General features: G+C 47.5%; 1 protein-coding gene across 1 annotated transcript in view; it reads left to right on the top strand.

Annotated features, from left to right (window-relative positions):
• Positions 1–25,072, top strand: part of LOC146835267 (peroxiredoxin-like) — a 559,426-nt gene that overhangs the window by 489,483 nt on the left and 44,871 nt on the right. The window lies entirely within an intron of this gene.

The raw sequence follows: 25,072 nt of genomic DNA, 5'->3' as shown, positions 1-25,072 counted from the left end.
CATTTGTGATCCTGAAACCTGAAGGGCCAGTTATGTTCACAACCTTCGCATGATTGTGTTACATCATAAGCGGTCTGTGTTGGCCCCAGCACGTCCCATCCCTTTTACATGCATTAAAGAAGGAGGTTGGTCCTATGGGAAACAAAGGGGCATATTTACAAGCCCCTATCGCCACCACAGCGTTACTTTTAGTGATGTTGTGTTGGCAATAGGGGCTTCGCCATTTTTTCAAGGCAGCGTTAAGCCACTCAACGTGGCTTAACGCTGCCTTGTGAATGAGGCCTCCTTTTATGCTATACTTTGCGTGAAAGGGGAGGGCAATGGGTGTTGCAGTGGGCGTTCCACCCATTGATTTTGACGCTGCCCTATATTTACAAGGGCAGTGTACATAAGAGGCAGCGCCAAAATTAAGACCACGGAAAACCTTGTCTTACCCTGGCACGAGGAGAAATGCTTAATTTGCAGCACACATGGAAACCGCAAAACACCAATGATTCTTTATGTATAGGAAGGTCCCCCTTCCTGCACATGAACATTCATTTTTAAAAAAAATGCCGTTTTGCAACTTCTATGTGTGCTGCACTATGCAGCACACATAGAAATTACAAAAATGCATTTGAAGATTGTTTATGTGCAGGAAGGGGGACCTTCCTGCACATAAATAATCTTCTCCTCGACACAGGAACCCTTGCACTATATTGCAAGGGTGCCAGCGTTGTCGCTAGGCAACTAAATTTAGCGCAAGTGCTAGGCAAAATGCAGGGCTGCACCATATTCTTGCGAATAAGGTGCAGGCCTGGGTTTTTAGCGGGGGCGTAGCGTTAAGCCAAGGAGGCTAACGCCACACTCCGCCACTTAACTTGTAAATATGCCCTAAAGTGTTTTAGCAATGTAGTTGCATCAGCTTTTGAAGTTGCTCGATACTGTCATTGCCGCCACTATGTGTCGGGCACTATAACTTAGCATCACATGAGCCCTAGTTCTAGGCTGTAGCGAAGTAGGTCCAGGGTGGGTTAAGGCATTTTTCCATCTGACCATTTTTTCTAATGACTGTTATTTGTATGTGACTGTGTCAGTTTATATATGAATATTCCCGAAATACGTCAATTTATGAAAATATATCATTTTATCATTTCCCACTTTTATTTTACTGCTCATAAATACACTAAATTTAACAGTTTCATTATTGTCTTATATTCCAAGCCATAGGTTTCCTTACTAGCCCCATGCACACATTTTCTGTTGAATCCATGAGTAACATCACAAGAACTTACCCTGAAGAAGGCAAATTTGCGTTTGGTATTAGAAACATAAGAATGCCTAGGAAGGATAACTTTATTTTGTATGCGACTACCCTGGCTCGCTTGATTATTTGCAGGAATAACCGGAAGTCTGACCGATCCATGCATGAACTATGGGGGTATGAGTTATTGATAGTTGAAACCATCGAGAAGTTCATTTGGTCTTTTAACCAGCAACTCAAAGAACTACAATCAATTTGCCAAAATGAACCATGGCTGTGCGAAAGTGGGAGTAAGTCACAAATCGGTGTATTGCACTTAAAGTTCATTATAATGGTGGATCATGAGATGCCACATGATATATTCAAATTGATAAAAGATATATGGAGCACATTATGTTCAAGTGAAATGTATGCATATTAAGTAGAAGGTAAATAATATAATAAAATAGATGCTTGAGATAAAAAAAGTAAGGTCATGGGCAACAGAAAGCGAATTTTGGAACACCATCTGTGCTTCTGATTTATAAAAATGCTCTGGTTTCCGCTGTTTATCCGCCCGCCCCCGTACTGAGAGCGATGCTGCTAGAGTCTGCACATTGGGATGAGGCGATGTAGGACGAGAAGTAAAAACCATGGTGTCCAACTACTACTTAATCATTATTTACACCATGGTTGATCTGTATATGGGCCCCACACTTCATCTACTTGGTTCCCGCTAAGTTCGAAAGTGAGCAACCTCCTGCTCTACTTATAGATGCAACTCTAATGGATATGCATTAGTTGGGCCTGATGTACTCTTGTACATCTGAGTCCACTGGTAAAGGAGATCACCAAGACCATGGCTTCTGGTCTGCTCCACAGAGTTCTCCGGACAGCTCACCCATGTAAATTTCATGAATGAGTTTTGTCTAGAGCAGTGATTCTTAACCTTTTGACTTTTGGGAACCCCCTCCTAATCATTACTGGAAACTGGGGAGCCCAGGTGAATCACTGTTAGAATCTGGTGAGCCCCACATAGTCATTAGTGGAATATGGGGACCCAAGCCTAAGCAACTTTGATGATTAGAACCGCCAAACAATGCACAAAATTGCGGAATTAGGCATCCATCAAAGACATACAGAAATTATGAAATGTTTTGTTTAATTCACAAACAAGCATAAAAAAGTCTAAAATTCAATGGGGAAAATGAAGTTTTTCAAGACAACCCATTGTCCATACTATTTAGGTGCCGATTCCGATCCGGTAAAAAAAATCCCCGTACGAATCGTATCTGTATTTTTTTACGTACTAATCGTACAAGTCCCGTACAAACGGGCAAGTACGATTCGTCCATGGAAAATACATACGAATGACATCGGGAAAAGTCTACGACACATCCCCGGACAGTTTTACATACGATTCGTAAAACTGAAGTCCGAGCGCACAAGTATGATCCGTACCGTCCATCCGAATATACAAACGCATGTAATACGCTCCGTCCGAATATACAACCGCATGTAAAACGTCCTGTATGGAGCGAACTGTGTACCACCCCTACCCCGGGCACACCTGGGCGAGGGGTACGAGTCGTACGGCCCCCCCAGCCTCCCAACCCTCACGCGTACATCCGCACCGTACCCCCAGCCCCCCCATGTCTGCACCATACCCCCAACCCCTGTATGTACGGTGCGTACCCCCCATATGAACGGTGCATACCCCCGTATGTACGGTGCGTACCCCCATATGTACGGTGCATACCCCTACCCCCGTATGTACGATGCGTACCCCCCGTATGTACGGTGCATACCCCCACCCCCGTATGTACGGTGCATACCCCCCATATGTACGGTGCGAACCCCCCGTATGTACGGTGCGTACCCCCACCCCCATATGTACGGTGCGTACCCCCCCCGTATGTATGGTGCGTACACCCACCCCCGTATGTACGGTGCGTATCCGTACATACGGGGGACATGGGGGGGCTGGGGGTACGGTGCGGACGTGTAGGGATGGGGGTACGGTGCGTACCGGGCCCCCTTTTCGCCGTGCATCGTGGCGTACTTAGCTTTTCCGACACTTTTTGGGTCCCGTAAAAATATTGCCGTGCGAAGTGCTGTGGGTACGAATCGTACTTGCTGGTCCGTAAAACGCTTCCTGACTCCGTGTGAATGTCGCGTACGCGGTGTCCCGGATCGGAATTGAGGGTATATTTTAGCCGGTCGGTGTTTTTTACGAGTCGTACGGAAATGGTGTTTCTGTACGAATCGTACTTGCAGGATTGTAAGGTGGTTTTCCCGGGTACGAGTCGGACGGAGAAAACGCTCCGTCCGACGGTTCGTACCCGGGTTTTACCGGATCGGAATCGACACCTTAATGTCTAATGCACTTGTACTGCTCCCAAAAATCAATCTGAGGATACCAACTTAACTTTTAGACTCCAGTTCAAAATCCTTCACATTTACAGAAAGGTTTTATATTTAAATTTACATTTTGCTTCTTTATCTACACTTTATTAATCTGTTAATATTATTTTATTTTATTTAATGAGCATTTGCAGACCCCCCTAACTAGATGTCCCAGGCTCCCAGGGGTCCCAGACAACAGTTTGAGAACAGCTGGACTAGAGGAAAGTGATCAGCTGTGCTCAATACTTGATATAAGTATTTCTACAACCCCCCACTAGAGGGCGACTTTCTGTATTTTGCGATAATGGGGTGGGGCAGTTTAATTTTTTTTGATGATGTTTCCTTCGTCCTGTTCTTCTAAGTATGGTTGTGCAAAGCAGTTGTAAACTGTAAACCGAATGAAGAGCTATCTAAAAAAACTTTTTTATACAACCCTAAAGCCAAGCCTCTTTTCTGCATGAAATTAAGCGTGTGCAATATTCAGAATTTTCCTCCAATTACAGTTAGAAAATTGCATTTCTTAAACGAGGTCAATTTGAGTGCTAATCATTTCTGTATACACAATATAATCAGGTTGCGTGTAAATATCGGAGAGCCTCTGTGGGAGATCTTCTCTCAAAGAGGAAAGGGTATGAAGTTCAAAGAAGAGAATACACCTTGCTACAATGAAAGTAGCAAAATACTTGGCTCCGAGGTGTAGCTCTACTCTGTGAAGTTTAGCTAAACAGGTGGTTTACCTAGAGGCTCTTTGATTTGATTTCATTTTATATTTCTAAAGCATGAGCTCATGCCCAAAAGCGTCTAGGTCCTACCAACAAGAGTAAGAAAATATCAGAAAGTATAGGAATGTAGAAAACAAACTGAATTGATAAGCAAACCGTATTTACAGAGCAAAAAAGCCACGTTTGGATGGCCTTTCTAAATGCTAGCAGGTCGGATGTGCACTTCTGATGAGTGGGTAGAGTGGTCCAAAGTTTAGAAGTCTAGAAGACAAAGCTCCTGCCACCCCAACTCGAGAGCTGAAATCTTGGAAACCTTTGCTTTGGAGGAGCGAAGATTTCTGTGAGGAATATACCAGAAGAACCGATGTTTAAGATGTTCTAGTCCAGAGTTATGTAGGGCCCTGAAGGCAATATATAAAGCTTTAAAATCAATCCTCTTCTTCAATGGAAGCCAATGAAGGGAAAGGAGTGCTGGTCTCGCGGACTGCTGTCTAGAAATATATGTAACCGAAGTTATGCCGCTGCATTCTAAAGAACCTGAAGCCTGGCCAGGGGACCCTTCTGTAATCCGACACAAAAGGGTCTTCCAGTAATCCAGCCTGGAAAGAATAAGAGCTGCAACAACAATTTTCTGCAGGAACTGATGTATAAAAGGAATTATTTTTCTGAGCATTTTTAGAATGTAAAAGGTGGATGAGGTGATTGTTATTTACTTGACGTTTAAAAGATAAGATTGTATTTAAAATAACACCTACATTCTTAGGCCTTTATTGCTGGAGTGGGCGGATTCCCAAGTTCCTGAGGTCACAAATCTGTGGCCAAAAGGAAACATTGGATCCAAAGAGCAAAACCTGGTTGTCCCTGAATTCAGTTTCAAGAAATTCTCCAGCATCCCCTTACATGCAATTGTGAAATCAGGTGCCGCTCGTGTAGCGGGAAGAATTGTGGACAGTGTTTTTGGCCGTTCCAGGGGCACTATCAGCAGCGGAGCCCTTTCCAAGACTTTCTGCGTGGCCTGGGAGCATTTCGGCTCGGTCACCTCGGCTGGGGGAGTGCTTCAGACGCCACCTGCATAGGGAGCGGGACTGCGAGGTCCAGAAGTGCTTGCGCCGTCCACCGCGCGCACCTGGTTCCTCTTCCCGCCCCCTTCTCCCTCGGACCTCCCTGGACCTTCCTGGAAGTGTATTAAACTCCGCACGGCCCCCGCTGGCGCGGGTGCCGCTCGTATAGCGGGAAGAATTGTGGACAGTGTTTTTGGCCGTTCCAGGGGCACTATCAGCAGCGGAGCCCTTTCCAAGACTTTCTGCGTGGCCTGGGAGCATTTCGGCTCAGTCACCTCGGCTGGGGGAGTGCTTCAGACGCCACCTGCATAGGGAGCGGGACTGCGAGGTCCAGAAGTGCTTGCGCCGTCCACCGCGCGCACCTGGTTCCTCTTCCCGCCCCCTTCTCCCTCGGACCTCCCTGGACCTTCCTGGAAGTGTATTAAACTCCGCACGGCCCCCGCTGGCGCGGGTGCCGCTCGTGTAGCGGGAAGAATTGTGGACAGTGTTTTTGGCCGTTCCAGGGGCACTATCAGCAGCGGAGCCCTTTCCAAGACTTTCTGCGTGGCCTGGGAGCATTTCGGCTCGGTCACCTCGGCTGGGGGAGTGCTTCAGACGCCACCTGCATAGGGAGCGGGACTGCGAGGTCCAGAAGTGCTTGCGCCGTCCACCGCGCGCACCTGGTTCCTCTTCCCGCCCCCTTCTCCCTCGGACCTCCCTGGACCTTCCTGGAAGTGTATTAAACTCCGCACGGCCCCCGCTGGCGCGGGTGCCGCTCGTGTAGCGGGAAGAATTGTGGACAGTGTTTTTGGCCGTTCCAGGGGCACTATCAGCAGCGGAGCCCTTTCCAAGACTTTCTGCGTGGCCTGGGAGCTTTTCGGCTCGGTCACCTCGGCTGGGGGAGTGCTTCAGACGCCACCTGCATAGGGAGCAGGACTGCGAGGTCCAGAAGTGCTTGCGCCGTCCACCGCGCGCACCTGGTTCCTCTTCCCGCCCCCTTCTCTCCTCCTCTACTTTAACCCCGCCTTGAACGCGTACGCGGGACGCGGGCGGACGAGGAAGCGGGCGAAGACCGGGCAAAGAGCGGGCCGTTTTAGGCCGTTAGAGGCCGGCAGAGACCGGACCGGGCCCCCCCTCTAACGTTGTCCCTGTCTCAAGGCTCTTCTCCATACTCCATCAGCCTGCGGCTTTGACTGTTCCTCTCGCCATGGCTACTAGAGTATCCAGGAGTAAGGCTGCCCAACAGTGCTCTAGCACACTGGAAAAATTCTTTCCGAAGACCAGTGCTGCGGCTAGCAAAGGTCGCACAGTATCAGACACTCTCCTTGAGGTAAACTTAGAAAACGCGTCAGTTTCAGTGGACCCCTCGGACTCTTCTTCCATCGATGTTAGTACTCCAATACCCCTTGATGTCACCCATCTATCTCTCATGGATAGCATTGACCAGACAATCGAGTCAGTCCTCCAACAACTTAGGACCCCGTCTAATCTACTGAGGGATAGCGAGCCTCTGCGGCCCTCGGGGGTGGTGGAGACCACTCCGTATATGAACTGTGCGGAAATGTCTAAGGCACAGGATGAAGGGCAAGTTGCAGCGCCAACAGATCCCGTAGGCAGTAGAGTGGACCATCCTCCGAAAAGGAAAAGGTCAAGGAAGCTTAGAGGGGCAAAAAGGGCCAAAGTGGATAAAACCAACCCAACATTAGATGTTAGCTCAGACATTTCGGCTTCTCCCGTGGTTACTTCCCCGGGAATTGGGTCTGATCAACCAGACTCGCCATTAGCCACAGTGGTACCTGGGTGTTCTGGGCCGTTCATATTTGGTGGAAATCCTCCTAATGCGGCAGAGGCTCTATTTGGCTCTTTTAGGGACATCCTTAGGAGCCTGTTGGAGCCCCTGTCTGTAAAATTGGACTCCATAGCTGCTAGACTCAGGGCTATAGAAAACGCACATAACAGGAATAGTCCTAGCAGGGGGTTGGGTCCAAGTGCACAGACGGCTCCCCGGGAATCTGTAGGGAATAGACCATCTACTGCTGGAACAAGCATACAGGCCCCGGCTGGGGCACAACACAGTGTTACAGGTAGTCATGCTCCCCCACTGCCCTCTTCACAAATGTCTAGGCCCCCTGTCCCTGCACCTAGAAGATCTAAGCAACCAACACTACCCCTTCCAACGAGTGGGGGGCGAGTTAACAATGAACATACTGGTCGCCCCACTAGCCCCAACACTAGGCGCAGGGCGGTTAATCTGCCCCCTGAGGCTGTGCCCCACACAGCGATTATGGTGGGAGTTCATGAGCTCACTGGCGACACCAGAGAGCCACAGGACTCACTCCGTAATAAGGTAATTAGCTGGCTTAATATTAACAGGCCCCTCCCTTCTAACATCAAAGGTGATGTGTTGATGGTCAGAAGGATCCCATGGATCGGAATCACCCCCAAAAACAGGGTAGGGGACTGTATCATAATTAGTTTTAAAAGCCCACTGGTTGCCCCTTACATTTGTAACTGGCTGGTAAGGCCGGATAAGTCCAACATAGAATTAGTGTCCCTCTCACACTTCTACCCAAATGTTTCCAACTTAGTAGTGGGGAGGGAACAGAGTTGGACCAGAGTGGGCTTCGCCGTAGATGGTTCACGGTACAGACCCAAGCACAACACACTGCCCGCCCATGGCAATTTTGTCCATCAGAATAGATTCTCCTGCCTGGACCAAGTAGATTGACCAATAAGGGGGGACACTCCACAACACCCAGTAAATTCTGCCTATGGGTCTACACTCAGGGGGGAAGGTACATCTGTTCCCGTAAATGAAAAAAGGTCCCTGGCCCCTGCAAATGAGGGGGGGACCGCCCTGGGAAGCATCCAAGTTTTAGATGAGGATCCACCAAACACACCAACTGTTCTTACAACGCAATTGGTGGAGCTTGTTGAATTACCCACCCAGTCGCCCATTACTACTGGTTTGGGTGACCTGGGTAATTTTGCACATGACATCCCGTCTGCACCAAGTGAAGCAGGTCCGCAATTTCAAGGTCCAGGCCTGACTATCCTTTCCTGGAATGTAGCTGGCATCTCAAGTAAGGTGGATACCCCGGAGTGGGAAACTTTGGTCAGTAAAAGTGACATCCTCCTCTTCCAGGAGACATGGGCTAGGGCACCACAGCTTAGGAGGGGATATGACATTTTTGAAATCCCGGCAAAGTCGAATGGGAGGGGGAGACCCTCGGGAGGTTTAGCAATCTGGGTGGCGAGCCACATTGGGTGTCAGGTGGAAAGAATGGATACACTTTCACAGGACATTCAGTGTGTGCTCCTCAGATGGCCTGGTAAAAGTACATGGGCTATTGTTAACGTCTACTCTCGACCAGTCGCTGTGGGCAAGGAATCCCCAACCCTAGTTGATCTTTCATCTTTTCTAGGGCAACTGCCAGGTGACTTGAAAATAGTGATGGGAGGAGATTTCAACTGCCACTTTGAACCCCTGGAAGGTCTAATGGAGGGTGCCTTTACTGCCGAGGATGACCACTGGGGAGTCCCACCTTCCTCCTCACCTCACCCCAAAGCTTGGTCTCCGTTGGCAGTACAACTTACCTCTCTCACTCTGAACTTTGCACTGAGGGCGTGTAACGGACGCACCCCCTCTGACACTCCTTCGGTGTGTACTTTCAACAAAAAGGGCCATGAGTCAAGGTTGGACTACATTTTTATAGATATTTCCCTGTGGCCCAAAGTTCAAGATTTTAGAGTGATCCCGAGGACAGACAGTGACCACAATTCCCTTTTGTTGGAGATCCAGCACCCAGCCCCTGCTATAGGGCTGCTAACTACCGATTCTGGAGTCGACCAGGGAGACATACTACTCACTACAAGCAGGCGCCGGGTGAAATGGGGGAAGCTAGTTGATAAAGAAGAAGCTATAAATAACCTCTATGGCATAGCACTCCCCAGGTTCCAGGAGGTGGATGCTCTCATCAATCAACCAAGACCCTCTGACTACAATGAGAGACTATTTGGCATTCACCAGGCCTTAGTGAGGGACCTTGCAGATGTCTTCAATCCGGCCCTGCCCACTAGAAGGAAAAAGACTCGCGCTCCGACTTGGTACACCTCCACCTGCAGGAAAACTAAGTCTGAGCTTCTTTCCGCAATTAAAGAGGGTAGCGATAAGGTGAAGATTGCAGCCCTTAGGAGGGGGTACAAGTTAGCACTGGCCAACGCAAGGGCAGAGTGGGATTGGAACCACTGGCATGAACTGACTGAAGCCCTCAAATCCAAAGACTCTAGAAAATTTTGGGCTCTGGTAAACAATGGAACAGGGGATCTGCTATCCGCAGTAGAACCCAATATTGCCCCCTCTATTTGGGAGGCCCACTTTGGGTCACTATATCAAGAAACCACTCTCTGGCCGGAAGGGATGGTGGTGGAGTCCCCCTGCCTTCCAGATGTGGCCTTGGAATTTTCCTTGGGGGAGGTGAAGCTAGCACTGGAGCGCCTAGCGCTGGGGAAGGCACCGGGGTTGGATAAGCTACCCGGTGATCTGTTCAGATACCACCCTGACATCTGGGCCCCGTACTTTCTTGTTCTTTTTAATGCTATTTTGGGAGGTATGGCGGTCCCTTCCTCTTGGCTAGGGGCTGAAATAGTTCCGATTTACAAGAAAGGGTCCCCTTTGAGTCCGGCAAACTACAGGCCTATTAGCCTGATAGATGTTCCCCAAAAGCTTTTTGCGCGCCTTATTTTGAACCATCTATTAGACTGGGTGGAGGAAAATGACATCATGAGTCCCCTGCAGGCTGGCTTCAGGAAAAACACGTCGACCATGGACCAGATCTTCCGCCTCGTTCTCCTCTACTGGAAGACGGTGAGGATCGAGGGGGGGAGATTGTACATGGTCTTCGTGGATCTGAGGTCAGCCTTTGACCTAGTCCCGCGCAGGAAACTTTGGGAGGTGCTGGAAAAGTTAGGAATTCCCCCCCAGCTACTTAACATCTTAGCCAGGCTGCATGAGAACAACTATGCTCAAGTCAGGTGTGGGAAAGATGGCAAACTTTCATCCAGGTTTCCTGTCCGTCGAGGTGTGAGGCAGGGTTGTGTCTTGGCACCGACCCTGTTTTGCTTATTCATTAATAACGTCATCTCACACCTGGAAAACGTCAAGGACAACGACGCCCCCTGTTTGGCAGGTAGGAAGGTACCGGCAATCATGTTTGCCGACGACACCCTCCTCCTTTCAAAATCCCCCATGGGGATCCAGAGGATCCTGGATGGATTTGGTCTTTTCTGTCATCAGCATGGGTTGGAGGTGAACACAGAAAAGACCAAGTTCATGATCTTCAATCCACCAACCAAAACTAGGCCCAATCCCACCCTGGGGACCGCCAGCCTTGAGAGGGTGTCCACCTTCATATATCTGGGGGTAACACTGCAGGAAAATTTAGCATGGGACCGACAGATAGTACGATCTAAGGCCAAATTATCCCAACTGTCGGGTGCAATCCTGAAAGTGGCTAATACTTCTTCCTTCAAGCCCATAAGCCCGGCCCTTGAAACTTACAAGACCCAGGCCAAGGCTGCGGCCATGTATGGCAGTGAGCTATGGGGATACAAAGCGGTGAAGGGCTTATCAACAGTGGAAAATAGTTTTTTAAGGCGCCTTCTAGCCCTTTCAAGTGCCACGCCACTTCAGCCTCTGAGAATGGACATGGGTCTCCCCCCTATTGCAGAGGAGCTTGTGTCAAAGCCAGTGAAGTTCTGGCACAGGCTCTGGTCTTCGGACGAACTTCATCATTATAGGGAGGATCTCACCCATGTCATGAGTTTAAACTGCAGCGGCAAAATCCCCTGGCTCACCTTTGTGGAAAATGAACTGTCTGCCATCAATCTCCGTGTCCTGTGGGAGGACCCCGCGCGAGGCTGTCAAACAATCTCGCGCAAAGCCCTGGCACAAATCTATAAAGCCAGGTCCCTTCCTCACTTGATGGACGCTCAAAATAGCGGCACCCTAACTTCGCGATTTTTAGAATCCAAAAATTCTTATGTTTTTGAACCTTTTATGGATTTTATCTTTCCCATCCTGGCGAGGAAACTGTATGTTCAATGGAGGCTTAGCACACTACCTATTAATTCATACACCTCCAAGTGGACAAATGGGGGCGATAAAACATGTCCCTGCTGTAACAACCATGTGGAAGATGACCCCCACATCTTGTTTGTGTGCCCTGCATACCAAAGGCCCAGAAAATACTGGATAGCACCGCTCTGTAAGAACCTGGGGTTCAGAGAGTATGCACAGGCATACAGGATTTTGAAAACTAGCACCCTGGGCCACATTGTGTTCGCTGTTTCCAAATTTCTTATGGCCATATGGTTGATCAGAAAGAAAAAATCCTCTGAAGCCCCTTGTCCTTTCTAATGCAATTTTAAATCACTCCTCGCTGGGAGAGCGGACTCTACTTAAATGTGTTTTAAAATAATGTTTTAATGTTTGTAATGTTTCCATTGCATCTTTTATGGTCTATATGGCCGAAATAAAGAAGTTTTGGATTGGATTGGAAATCAGGATGCTGTATCTTGAATATTACTGGTTACTGAGACAATACTCTGAGTGTCGTCGGTATACGACATCATGGCAAATCCAAAGGCGTATTAGTTGAAAAGTGATGGGCAGAGAGAAGAGGCATACCACATGGTAATAGAAAAGAAAGGGACACCAGATTGAAAATTGCTACTGCTTGCTCTCGATCCATCAGAAAAGATTTAAGAAGGGATAGAGTAGAGCCACCAACACCTGGGTTTTGTTGACAAATAACCAGCAGGCAGTGGTTGACCATGTTGAACACCGCAGAGAGGTCCAAAAGAATCAGAACAGCATTCCCACCCTTGCCTACCGCACATCTAATCTCTCCAGTCACGGTAATCAAGGCCAGTTCAGCCCTGTGCTCACACCTGAAACCGTACTGAGATGTGTCGAGAAGATGATTCCTATTAATGAAGGAGCTAAGTTCTTGGGGGCAGATTTATGAGGCCCGTTGCGCCATCGGAACGTCACTTTTTGTGACGTTCCGTGGCGCAGAAGCCTGTGTGATATTTATCAGGCAGCACTGAGCCACTTTTTTTGGCTTAATGCTGCCTGATAAATATCAGTCCCTTTCACGCAGTGTTCTGCGTTAAAGGGGCGTGCAATGGGTGTTGCTGGGGGCGTTCCCAGCAACATCCATGGCCTTTTGACACTGCCCCAGATTTACGAGAAATCGTAAATCTGAGGCAGCGCCAAAAGCTTCCGCCTCCCCAGGGGAGGCGTAAGGGAGGCGCAACGGGGAGAAATATCTTTATTTCTCCTCGTTTTTCCTTTTTCTATGTGTGCTGCATTCTGCAGCACCCATACAAAGAGGAAAAACCTCTTGTGATTATTTTTGTACAGAAAGGTTTCCCTTCCTGTACAAAAATATTCATCCCCGCAACGCAGGCACCCTTGCACCATGGTGCAGAGGTGCCTGCGTTGGCGCAGGCAGCCCATTGTGCGCCGGCGCAGGGGAAAAGGACAGGAATGCGCCGCATTTTATAGATACGGCGCATCCCTGCCCTTTTCTTTTGCCGTAGGGAAGCGCAGCAGGAAGGCCTGCTGCGCTTCCCTACGGCAAAACCTCATAAATCTGCCCCTTGGTTTTTAGGTTTTTCGATGAGTTTTGCAGGCAGAGGGAGAAGTGTAATGGGCCGGTAACTGCATGGGTCCAGAAGACCCATCTTAGGCTTTCTCAGAAGAGGGAAGATGGAAGCCTTTTTCGATTGCAATGGAAAGACTCCGGTCTCGAGAATCAGATTAAAAATATCTGCAAGATGAAAAGCTGCGATTTCTAGTTCCAAATGATTATTATTAGAGGGGCAGGGATCAGAGGGCGAAGCAGATTTGGCCGATCTTAGAAGTTTAAAATCCTGATTGTATGTAGTAGATGAAAAGGAGTTTTGGGAGATGCGTTATTGCAAGGCAGGTCCAAATGTGATGTCTGGCTACTCCCAGTAGTAATACCAGAGCTAGAAGACCTACTGGTGTTATCAGGCCAACCTCCAATGTTTAAAATTAGCGAGACGGCATTGTACATGTCGAAGACTTTATGTTGGAAAAAATAAGCAAGAGAGCTACAGAATGTTTGATCAATGGCTGAGATCTTTCTCTCTGGAAGTTTGGTTATTTTTAGAATTGTGGCAAATATTTCTTTACAGCAGTTGCTTTCGGAATTAATTTTGTGAGTAAAACAGCAGTTTTTTAATTAAAAATGATTTCTTTATATTTTGTAATCATATTTCTGTAGGTTTTTTCCCAGTGATGGCATAACTCTGCCTCCACCGGCGTTTCTGATAACAACTGTGCTGTTTCTGAAGCTGGAGGTCCTCGGAAAACCAAGGAAAACCAAGGCTCAGATGGCCTATCTTTCTGGCAAAAGCAGTTGAGGGCCGAAACCTAAACCTAAGCAGATAGCCATGGATCCGACAAAATGTCCTAAACCGAAGCAAGAAGCCATGGATCCTGCTAAATGTTCTAACCCTGAGCAGAAAGCAATGGATCCGGCTAAATGTCCTGGACTTAAGTAAGAAGCCATGGATCCAACTAAATAGCCTAAACCTAAGTAAGAAGCCATGGATTCGGCTGAAAATCCTAAACCTAAGTAAGAAGCCATGGATCCAGCTAAATGTCCTAAACCGAAGTAAGAAACCATGGATTCAGCTAAATGTCCTAAACCGAAGTAAGAAGCCATGGATTCAGCTAAATGTCCTAAACTTAAGTAAGAAGCCATAGATCCGGCTAAATAGCCTAAACTTAAGTAAGAAGCCATGGATCCGGCTAAATCTCCTAAACCTAAGTAAAAAGCCATGGATCCGCTTAAATGTCCTAAACCTAAGTAAGAAGCCATGGATCGGGGAGGAGCCAAGATGGCGACCGGGACGGCAGCGTAGATTCCCGGCTCCGTGAACCTCCGCATCCCGCACGGATATCCTGCATGAGATCCTTACTCTGCGCTACGAGATCGTGTTCGTAAACGAAAGTGGCAACCGATCGTGTGACTCCGAGGTCTCTGACTGCCGTACAACCGGAGAAATCAGCGGTTGAACTTTGCGGCCCGTGCGGTCCCGAAGCCGGGACCTCGAGTGGACGCCTTGGCCGGGTGGCAGTTGAACAACAGCGGCCTGTGGTGATTGGGTGGAGTCGGTCCACCGAAGTGGAGCTCCCCTCGGCCTGCATTTTGCTGTGGCCGCTCCCCCCTGCTGAGCGTTGCGGACTGAGGACATGCCCGGGTGTGCAATTCTCGGATTCTGTGGCGTCTGCCCCTGCCTTTGACGGTGAGCTGCCCGGACGCCGTCCCTGGCTCGCCCTGATCCTTACGGGCTGCTCCCGGCTTTCCGCGGGAGCTGGTCCGTGGCGGAGACGACTGTCGCCCGTGACCGCGCAACGGCTGAATCTGTGCCTGCCCCAGGATCCCTGTCTTCAGCGACGTGGACCTTGAGGCTTTGTTCCCGGGGTCCTGGCCCCAATACGAGTCGGGCCTTCCCAGCGGCCATTTTGTCACGATGCAGCCTACCATCCTGTCCGCTGGGACGCAGCGAGACTGGGGGTGTGTGACTTTCGGGAGTGTGGCGGAGCGATCGGAGAGAGCTGCTCTGGGGTACGGCGACCTCCTGGAGGCCCTTGGTGCCCTTCATTACTCCTTGGCTCATGGCGCCGGGATCCTGGGGGGGAAGCTAGATGGTGTGGTAACAGCGTTGGGACAGTGGCGGCATGCTGGTCCACAGGTACACAGTGGCTTTCCACACTGCACACAAGAGGAAGATGTTGCGGTCCCCCCCGCGATTAGTGTACAGCCGGACACTCCGGACAATATGCTACCGTGTGGTCGGCTAACTGTGGACTTGATCTGTTCCGGAGGTATTGGACCTGAGCGGAAGATGGTGGCCTTGTCCCGTGCGCGGTCTCCGGCGGCCCAGGGACAATTCCAGCAACGTGTGTCTCATTTGGCTGATTCAGCCTGTCTGGACCTTGTGTGCAGTACAGATCCTGGGGCGGCACTGGAAAAGACGCCCCTCCATGAAGCGGTCTGTGCGGATGCTCAGAGACTTCCACCCCACCCGTGTGCGGCGCTTCCCGACTGTTTTTGGACACTCCTGTACCTTGGGACATCGGACATGGTGCTGGGTCGAGGGGCAGGCATGGGCAGAATCGCAAAAAGCGGTCAAGGCTGAGGCCGATCCTTCAGGGGTGGTCACCTAGTAGACAGGCGGACTCATGGTTGCGCGCTCTCGTGGTTATTCGCATAGTTGGTGTATAATGCTCCCCATTCCCCCCCCCCTTTTTTGATATGGTCGACTTGGTGCTGCTAATTGTTTGCTGGGGGGAGACTTCACCGTGCGGGAGGGAGAAGCCGGGGGTATGTTTTTAAGGCCCTCCTCCAGTTTATTATATTCTTTCCGCCCCCCTGTCTGGGGGGGCTCTTTCTCACTCTCTTTTTTCCCTGTCTCTTCTATATTTCGGGTCTAGTTCCAGGGCGACAGGCACACTGCTGGGGGGTGGGGCCATACTCATTCGCAGAGGTGCAGGGTGGGGGGATGGGGGAGGGGACTCTTTAGTCTTTATCTCTTTTTCCATGGCCTCCTCTTTCTTCTCTGTTTCTTTTTGCTTTCTTTTTCTGGGATCAGTGCGATACACCACCCTGATTGTGAATCGTTTGCTCTTCATGTGTGCCACAGTTTCTGGGGGGTTCGCTGGGCTTTAGGTACGGGGACCTGTAGGCGCAACTATCTTTGATATTTCTCCCCATCCGTACTTTCCCGCGCCTGCGCCATTGATTCAATGTATTGCTGCTTATTGTTTACGTCTCTTATCCTTGCCCCTTCTCGCTGTTGGGAAATTGTTTGGCACCTGATCCTACTGTTTCGTCTTATCATAAAATGAAAAACCCTTTCTCTCCTGGTGTCCTACCTGCGCGGCTCATTGGCTGGACTATATTGGATTGAAGACTTTGCTCTCCGAGGTGCCGCCTGTGTTGACATTTGCTTTTATTATCCTGGTTACTTAGCGGCCGGCCCCGGGGGGTTGTAGGCCCATACGTGTAAATGATTGAAACATCAATAAAGGTTTTTCAAAAAAAAAAAAAAAAAAAAGAAGCCATGGATCCGGCTAAATGTCCTAAACCGAAGTAAGAAACCATGGATTCAGCTAAATGTCCTAAACCGAAGTAAGAAGCCATGGATTCAGCTAAATGTCCTAAACTTAAGTAAGAAGCCATAGATCCGGCTAAATAGCCTAAACTTAAGTAAGAAGCCATGGATCCGGCTAAATCTCCTAAACCTAAGTAAAAAGCCATGGATCCGGTTAAATGTCCTAAACCTAAGTAAGAAGCCATGGATCCGGCTAAATGTCCTAAACCGAAGTAAGAAACCATGGATTCAGCTAAATGTCCTAAACCGAAGTAAGAAGCCATGGATTCAGCTAAATGTCCTAAACTTAAGTAAGAAGCCATAGATCCGGCTAAATAGCCTAAACTTAAGTAAGAAGCCATGGATCCGGCTAAATCTCCTAAACCTAAGTAAAAAGCCATGGATCCGGTTAAATGTCCTAAACCTAAGTAAGAAGCCATGGATCCGGCTAAATGTCCTAAACCGAAGTAAGAAACCATGGATTCAGCTAAATGTCCTAAACCGAAGTAAGAAACCATGGATTCAGCTAAATGTCCTAAACCGAAGTAAGAAACCATGGATCCGGCTAAATGTCCTAAACCGAAGTAAGAAACCATGGATTCAGCTAAATGTCCTAAACCGAAGTAAGAAACCATGGATCCAGCTAAATAGCCTAAACTTAAGTAAGAAGCCATGGATCCGGCTAAATCTCCTAAACCTAAGTAAAAAGCCATGGATCCGGTTAAATGTCCTAAACCTAAGTAAGAAGCCATGGATCCGGCTAAATGTTCTAAACCTTACCAAAAAAGCCATGGTTATCTGTATAAATGTCCTAAAGCTAAGCAAAAAGCCATGGATCTGGCTCATTGTAAAACATTTTATATTTCCTGGAAAGTAAAAGTGAACATTCGGCTGTGCCTACTCGACCTGCCTGATCTCTAGTGACTGACATCTCAAAAGCAGAAGTGATAGTCATGCAGAAGTTAATACTCAACTTCAACTAACTAGTGAGACAGTGTGAATAGTTAAAAAGATACGCATAGTGCCTAAAATGGACAGGGGTATGATGTGCTCTTCCCAGACATCATAAAATACCACCAGTGAACCCTAACAGATTGGTCCTGTGGAGAAACAGACAAGAAGTGTGGGCACAAGGAACAGGCACTAATGGGAAGGCATGAATGAACCTAGCATGGCTAGTTCAAAAACTGTAGCTTAAGAGGATATATGTGAGTCAGATCATGAGGGCATCCCTTGAGCACCAGAACGAACAAGTAACTATGACACATCTCACCAACTTTCTTCCTTCCCCACGCGCCACAATCAACCTAAGCGAAACAGGAAAGATAAGTCCTTGGACACTTGTAAAGGGGACTTCAAGATACCAGACCAGGATCAGATACAATGCCTCCAGATTCAACTCTGGGCGCTTTATCTGCCTAACCGACTAGTGTCTAGCAGGCCTCTCACAGCGCTATGGAAATAAATCAAGATGGAGGACTTAGGGCTTGGTCTTGCATCCACACAAAATACTAACTGATGAAGGGAGATCGTGTAAGTTAATATTTCAGAAAAGGTGGACCAGGACCTGGAATGGAAGCATAAAGGAGTCAAAATGTGGGAAACCGCAACTTAATTCTTTCCGAGAATTTCAAATGTTAGTGTATAATATACTGTGCTTTGTTGGATAAGTATGGAGTGTGCTGGGACTTAATTTAGATATCGTAGGGCTAGAATGTGCTTAAACCACTCTGGAAAGTTGTGAATCTTGTAAGACAGCCCTGAGTCTCCCGGTGTCAGAAAACTCACTGCCTCAAGGCTCAGCGACAAACAAGCAGAGCACATGTTTCTAGCTTAAACAGATCAAATGTTCCTAAAATTGCTGCTATGTTGCAGCACAGTGGAAGGTCATTCACAAAGGTAAACTGGTCACCTTTCTGTTGCTTATTTCTGTATTTGGTTGTCAAAGTAGTCCTAATGGGGTGAAACCTTTTTACCAGAAAGCTTTAACATACCTAGAAATGCCAAAAAATGAAGTAATTCTAACACTAAGGGCCGATTCCGATTACGGTCGGAAGGGCTCTGACCGACGGTCGGAGCCCTTCTGACCGAATCGGATCGTGTCGGCCGGATTCCTTTCCGACCGAGCCATTCTGATGGGCTCAGTCAGAGAGAAATCCGACTCGGATTTCCGGATTATAAACGACAGGCTCGGAGAACCCGTCCGCCGTCTGGAAATCCCTCAGTACTCCCCCGACCGCCTCTTTGCGACCAAGGGAGTACGATGGCAGTTTTTCACTGCCTTTTCATGCCGATTTTTCCGGCACGAAAAGGCAGTCGGAAATTGTCTTTGGGGGCCCCCAGTAGGGCCCCCATGGGTGCAAGGCTACCGTATGGTGGACTGGGGGCACCTATGGTGCCCCTCTGTGGATCCCTGCACCCGGTGGCAGGCACCTTGGGTGCCGGCTACAGTCTGCAGGTATGAACTGCACCCCTGCTTTCCACAATGCAAGCATGCATTCTGCTAGGAATGCATGCTTGCATTGTGAAGTATACGCGTGCGACCGAACCCTGTTCGGTCGCATCGTACTAGCAGGGCCGTAACCGACGACAGCAGGTCGGTCGGTTACGGCTCCTGACCGATGTCGGACGGACCTGAGTCCGTCCAACATCGGAATCGGCCCCATAATGTGCCAAATGACACTGCATAATTTTCCTTTTCATGCTGCATAATTTAGTCAACCCTTGCTCATAGTTGTGTCCCCCAGCTCCCAGTGGTAAAATATCAGTGGCCTGGTATACAGGCCAGTATGAGCCTGTGTAGAACCCTGACCATCTGGGACAAGATGTTGAAATTACCATCTTGTATCTTTATGCTGTATCCAAAGTAGAAGGGGCGGAAAGGGAAACTGTCTTGTTTTCACTCTCAATTATGTTTTTGGTTTAACAATCATGATGCTGTTCTTTTAAACCTTCAAAAAAGCCATGCCTTAATAGTTATTTGCCTGTATTTAAAAGACGAAATAAAGTATTCAATTTACATATTACAATTTAATTGTGTGAACTAATTTATTTTTGATGCTTTTTAAATTGCTTGTTAGTTGTTATTAGTTAATTAATTAATTGTTAATTAATTATGTTAATTGTGTAATATTTAACAATATTGGTGGTGTCGTTTATAGGGGAATATGGTGGGAGGTAAATTATTTTTGAAAAAGTTATTATTTGGTCATTTATATTAATTATTTTGCAGGAGTGGGAATAATAAATTATTCCCCTTCGCTATCCAACACTTTCCCTACTGTTTTATTTGCTGGATGGGAATAGTAAATTATTCCCCTACACTTTCCCTACTGTTACACTTGGTGGATTGGGAGTAGTGATTTTTACCCCTCTGCAATCCAACACTTTCTCTACTGTTGCAATTACTGGAGTGGGAATAGTAATTTTTACCCCTCTGCTATCCAACACTTTCCATACTGTACCATTTGTTGGAGTGGGAATAGTAATTTCCACCCACCTGCTATCCAACACTTTCCCTACTGTTGCACCCGCTGGAGTGGGAATAGTAATTTTTATCCACCCGCTACCCAACACTTTCCCTACTGTTGCGCTCACTGACGTGGGAATAGTAATTTTTACCCCCCCCCCGCTATCCATCACTTTCCCAGCTGGTGCTGGAATAGTAATTTTTACCCACCCGCTATTCAGCATCTTTCCCTGCTGTTGCAATTACTTGAGTGGGAATAGTAATTGTAACCCCTCTGCTATCCAACACTTTCCCTACTGTTACACTCCGTGGAGTGGGAATAGTAAATTATTCCCTTCCGCTATCTAACACTTTCCCTACTGTTGCAATTGCTGGAGTGGGAATAGTAAATTATTACCCTTCACTATCCAACAATTTCCCTACTGTTGCACTCTCTGGAGTGGGAATAGTAATTGTATCCCCTACGCTATCCAACATTTTATTTATTGTTATAGTTAATGTAGTGTAAAATATTTTTTTAAAATAAGGGGCCGATTCCGATCCGGGTCGGAAAGCACTCCGACCGAACCAGATCCGGAGTGTTTTCCGACCGAGCCAGAGTCCTGCAGTCGAACCCAGCGAGTACGATGCGGCCGTATGCTGCCGGACTCGGTTCGGTTTGACTCCCATAGAAGTCAATAGGAGCTGGTCTTATGACGCATACATGGGCTCCCATTCACTGAATGGGTACGTCGCGGACAAGTGTGCCCCCTACAGTGGGTACGCATCCTCACCGTACAGGCCTGTGTTGGGGACACCCATGGGTCTCCCCATGTGTCCAAGTCGTAGGGCTGCGGGTGACAAGGGGTCCGACGCAACCCCCAAAGGCAACCACCCAGACAATTTGCGAGCCGGACACTCCGGCTCGCACAGGCCGTCTGACACGTGCATCTTACAGGCTTGGTCGTGAATCGCATCTATCGCACGCCACGGTTAGCTTACGACCGAGACGTACGGAGCGGTTCGGACCCGGAAACGACTCGGTCGGTGAATTTCATGTAGCTCGCATTGTACTTGCCCGCTCGTACAGCTGTACGAGTCGGCTGGAAAACACAAGTACGGCTTGTAGTTTTTCCGGCCGGATCGCATTCGGTGCCCTTCCGACCCGGATCGGAATCGACCCCTTATTCTTAATTTAAATATTTGTATTTATTATATATATATATTATTTTTTTATTTATATGACAGGTTTATTTATATAGATATGTATTTAGAATTTATATTATGTTTCTAATATTTTATAATTAAATAAAATAATTATTTATTAATATTATTAAGTTAATATATATATAACATTGTTTAAATATCTGTTTAAGTTTTGTTAATGTTACATTTATTACTTATCATTTTTAACATTTAAAAAAAATTCTAACTAAGGGGTCTATTAGCATGGCGGTCGGAAAATCACTCAGACTGCCATGGTAGCGGGAAAACACCGCCCACCAGGACCGCCGGAAAACCGCCGATCTAATTATTATGCTCCGCAGTGGAAATCCGACGGCGGTCGGCTTGCGGCAGTTAACATTGTGGCGGGCGGTGCTGCCAAAAGATTATAGAAAGAAAGATTATACCAGCGGGCTTACTGCCAAAAGGTTCGTTTCATGGGATAAGGTGGCGACCCGCTCTTACTGCCTTACTGCCATGGACCTGCGGAGGAGGCGGCATGTCCATCCCGCCCAAGGTGAAAACAAAAGAGTTGGAGAGCAGGTACTCGGTCGCTCCAACATTTTTCATGGTATGCTCTCTTACTGAAGGCTTCGGTTTGTCTGGAAACTTTCTGAAGAAACGTCGTACCAAAACTGTAGCATGAACTGCAGTGGCATCTGCCTAGGATCTTTCGCTAGGCGAGTATCCTTTCCAATGGATCAGAAGTGGTAGCTTCTTGCTGAAGATCCGAGCATCACAAATTTCATGCACTTCATATTCTGTTATATTGTTCACCAGGATTGAAAGATGCAGAGAAAATAGATATAAAAAGGATCTACATGATGAGGTTTCAATCGGGAAGAGTGAAACACCAGATGAATATTCCAATTTGATGTCAACATAGAGTTTGAAGGCTATTGTGTTTATGAACTGAATGATCTTGAAGGGCCCATAATGTTGAGGTGCAAAGAAAAATGACCTATCTTCACGCCCTAAAACAATTCAAACAAGTTATGTTGCCTATGAATAGCTTTAGATTTCTAAATATACAAATGCAGAGTCTTTTATGGTCTAGCCTACAAAGCCTCTTTTTTTCCTTTAAAGGTTGAGAAGGAGGATAGAAAGCTGGAAGTGAATTGTAGTGGGAAAAATGGTACTGAAGACAGCTTTTGGGAGAAAGAGGTTTAATAGCAATTTTGTAGCCAACACAATAGCAATTAAAAAGAAATCTTCCAAGACAGACATTTGAGATGGCAAGAAGTATAGGCTCGGAATGAAAACCCACCAGAAAAGATAACATAACATTCCGTTATTCCATAAAAGGGCCAAAGGGGAAATTGATTCTGCTAAACCTAAAGGAAACTACCAACTTATTTGAATAAATAGCCCTGTTAATAAAAAAATGAACAAACCTGGATCACTGCTAAATAACATTTAACAATATCAGTATTAAGCTTCTTCTCCTCAAGGTAAACAGCAAAACTAAGGGGTCCTTTATGATGTCGGGCGGATCGTCACCGCCCGACCGGCGGAGGTGATCCGCCCGACATCTTTCCCCGCCCGCCTTCCATTCATCCCCTGCCACATTACAATGGCGGGGGTTACAGCGGCGGAAGGAAAGACCGTACGCCGCATTTCCGCAGGTGGGCGGAACTCGGGCCTCATATGGTGGCGTTGTCTGGAAGACACCGCCATCCATATCAGGATGTCTGGCGGTGGATGCCTTTCCATGGCGGCAATGCCGCCATGGAAAGGCATGCAGGAATTGGTTTGGGGGCCCGATGCGGGCCCCAGAAGGGGTTGGGGGGCTGCACTTGGGGGGTACCTATGGTACCCCCCTACATTGCCAAGCACAAGGTGGCAGGCACCGCGCGGTGCCTGTCACGTTGTGCATGGCAATGCACAACATGCAAATTTGTCTTTGTGGCAGATGCTGCTTATAGCACCACCCGCCACAATGTTAAATGTGCGGGATGCGACCGCCAGGGTGGTGGTCGCATCCTAATCTGTGGTGCGGGACCGCCGCACTCATGGCAGCCAGTCCCAGCACTGCTAGGGTGACGGGCAGACTAAAATCTGCCCGCCATCCTAATGGGGGCCTAAGTATTTTTACAGACTAAGCATATATATACCAGCCAATGGAATGCTCAGGATACCAATGTGCAAAAACTGACGATGGGTTTAAATATACCACCATGGTCCAAGGTCAAGAAGCAGCTAACAGAACATCTATCTCTTCCTAGGGAAGAAAATAAGAATATATGGCTAGTCTCTCAAGCTCCAAAACAGAGAATCTTGAGAACAGCTTTCCCCTGTTCTGGGTTAGAAGGCCCATAAAGAGAGACACCAACATCTGAGGAAAAGAAGATTCAAATAACTGGTGATAAGCCCAATCCAAAGTAATATGTATCATGTGAGTTTGTGAAAATAAATATAATGAATCATCATCTTCACCAGGGATAGAAGAGAATATGTATCATGAAGCTTGTTCTCCCACTTCAGAAGTAAGTGTCCGCTAGGAGAGTCTCACAAAGGACACTCCCTTGGTCAAAACTGATGACAAAGTCTGTTGTCCGTGGCTACAAAGAAATCTAGGATTTAGGGCTTTCCACAGGGTATGGAAAGCACTATAAAAATATGAGTACAATACTATTTATTTATTGAAGTCCCCATGGCCAGAATATCAGTTTAGCCACTTTTTGATGAATCTGTCCCTTAAGGCTTAGTGAAGATAGCCAATTCAGGAAGTCGGCTATCCCATTCTTCCCCGCAAGGTGAGCTGCTGGCCAACCAATTCCTCTGTCTGTGACCTACGGTTAGAGCTCAAGAGCTTTAGGCATAAGAAACAAGAGTCCACTCCCCACCGTTTGCTCCAATACCACATTGCAGTGGTGATGTCTGTCAGCTTCTGCACTTCCCTGCCCTACAACTTGAGAAGAAACTTTGAAAGTCAATCTGATAACTCTTAGCTGTAAAATATTGATCTAAAGCTCTCTCGTATGGACCAAAAGACAATAAACATTTGATCTAACCATTCCTCAAAAAAGGCATCAGCCATACAGGTGACTTTGGGCCATTGAGGATTAAAGCACTCATGCTCTAGAAGTTTATACGTACTCTTTCCCTACTGCAACTATCTCACAACAGGAGAGTTGAGACAGATGCTGTCCTTCCATTCCTTTTAAAACTGATTGAAATGATGATGCCAATCCCACAGAAGTCAGTCCATGTTCACAGTGGCATAGCTAGGCATTTTGCCACCTGTGCAAGTCCCAGCCTTTGCTGCCCTGGGGTGGCCGTAAGAGCGGAGATGGGGTTGCTGGCACACAAATCCTATGTTCCCCGCTCCGCGCAGTTCCATGTAAGAGGGGGGAGAAGGCTGCTGCCCCCAAAACTTGTGTCACCTGGGGCAGGCCGCCCCCCCCCCCCTCTTGCTACACCACAGAATTTTTCAAGCATGCAAGAGGCACAAAAGGGTACATGAAGCTATAAGCATCACCATTTCTTGAATGCTGAACACCTTCTTCAAGGGCTAAAAAAATAAATGTCCAGAACTGCCCTAATATAGTGAATCAACTCAATCTGAGTCAAATATATTTTTTCCAATTTACTCAGGCACCTAATACTTGGAACAAAATGATTGTAACTTTTAAACCTTTGGCCACTAGAGGTTGGGATCACCCAAATAAACTAGTCTTCCAAATATGGATAAACTATTACCGAGAAGGCCTCCTGATGAGTTGAGCTATAACCTTTGTAATGACCTTTGTAAAGAGGCCAAAAGTAACACCTTTTTTTGTGTAAATTGCTATAGGAAACCTCACAAAGTCCTGAG

The sequence above is a fragment of the Triturus cristatus genome, chromosome 4_2 (assembly GCF_964204655.1).
Source record: "Triturus cristatus chromosome 4_2, aTriCri1.1, whole genome shotgun sequence".
Taxonomy (NCBI): Eukaryota; Metazoa; Chordata; class Amphibia; order Caudata; family Salamandridae; genus Triturus; species Triturus cristatus.
The sequence above is the reverse complement of the archived record's forward strand: the minus strand, read 5'-3'. Positions and strand labels throughout refer to the sequence as shown.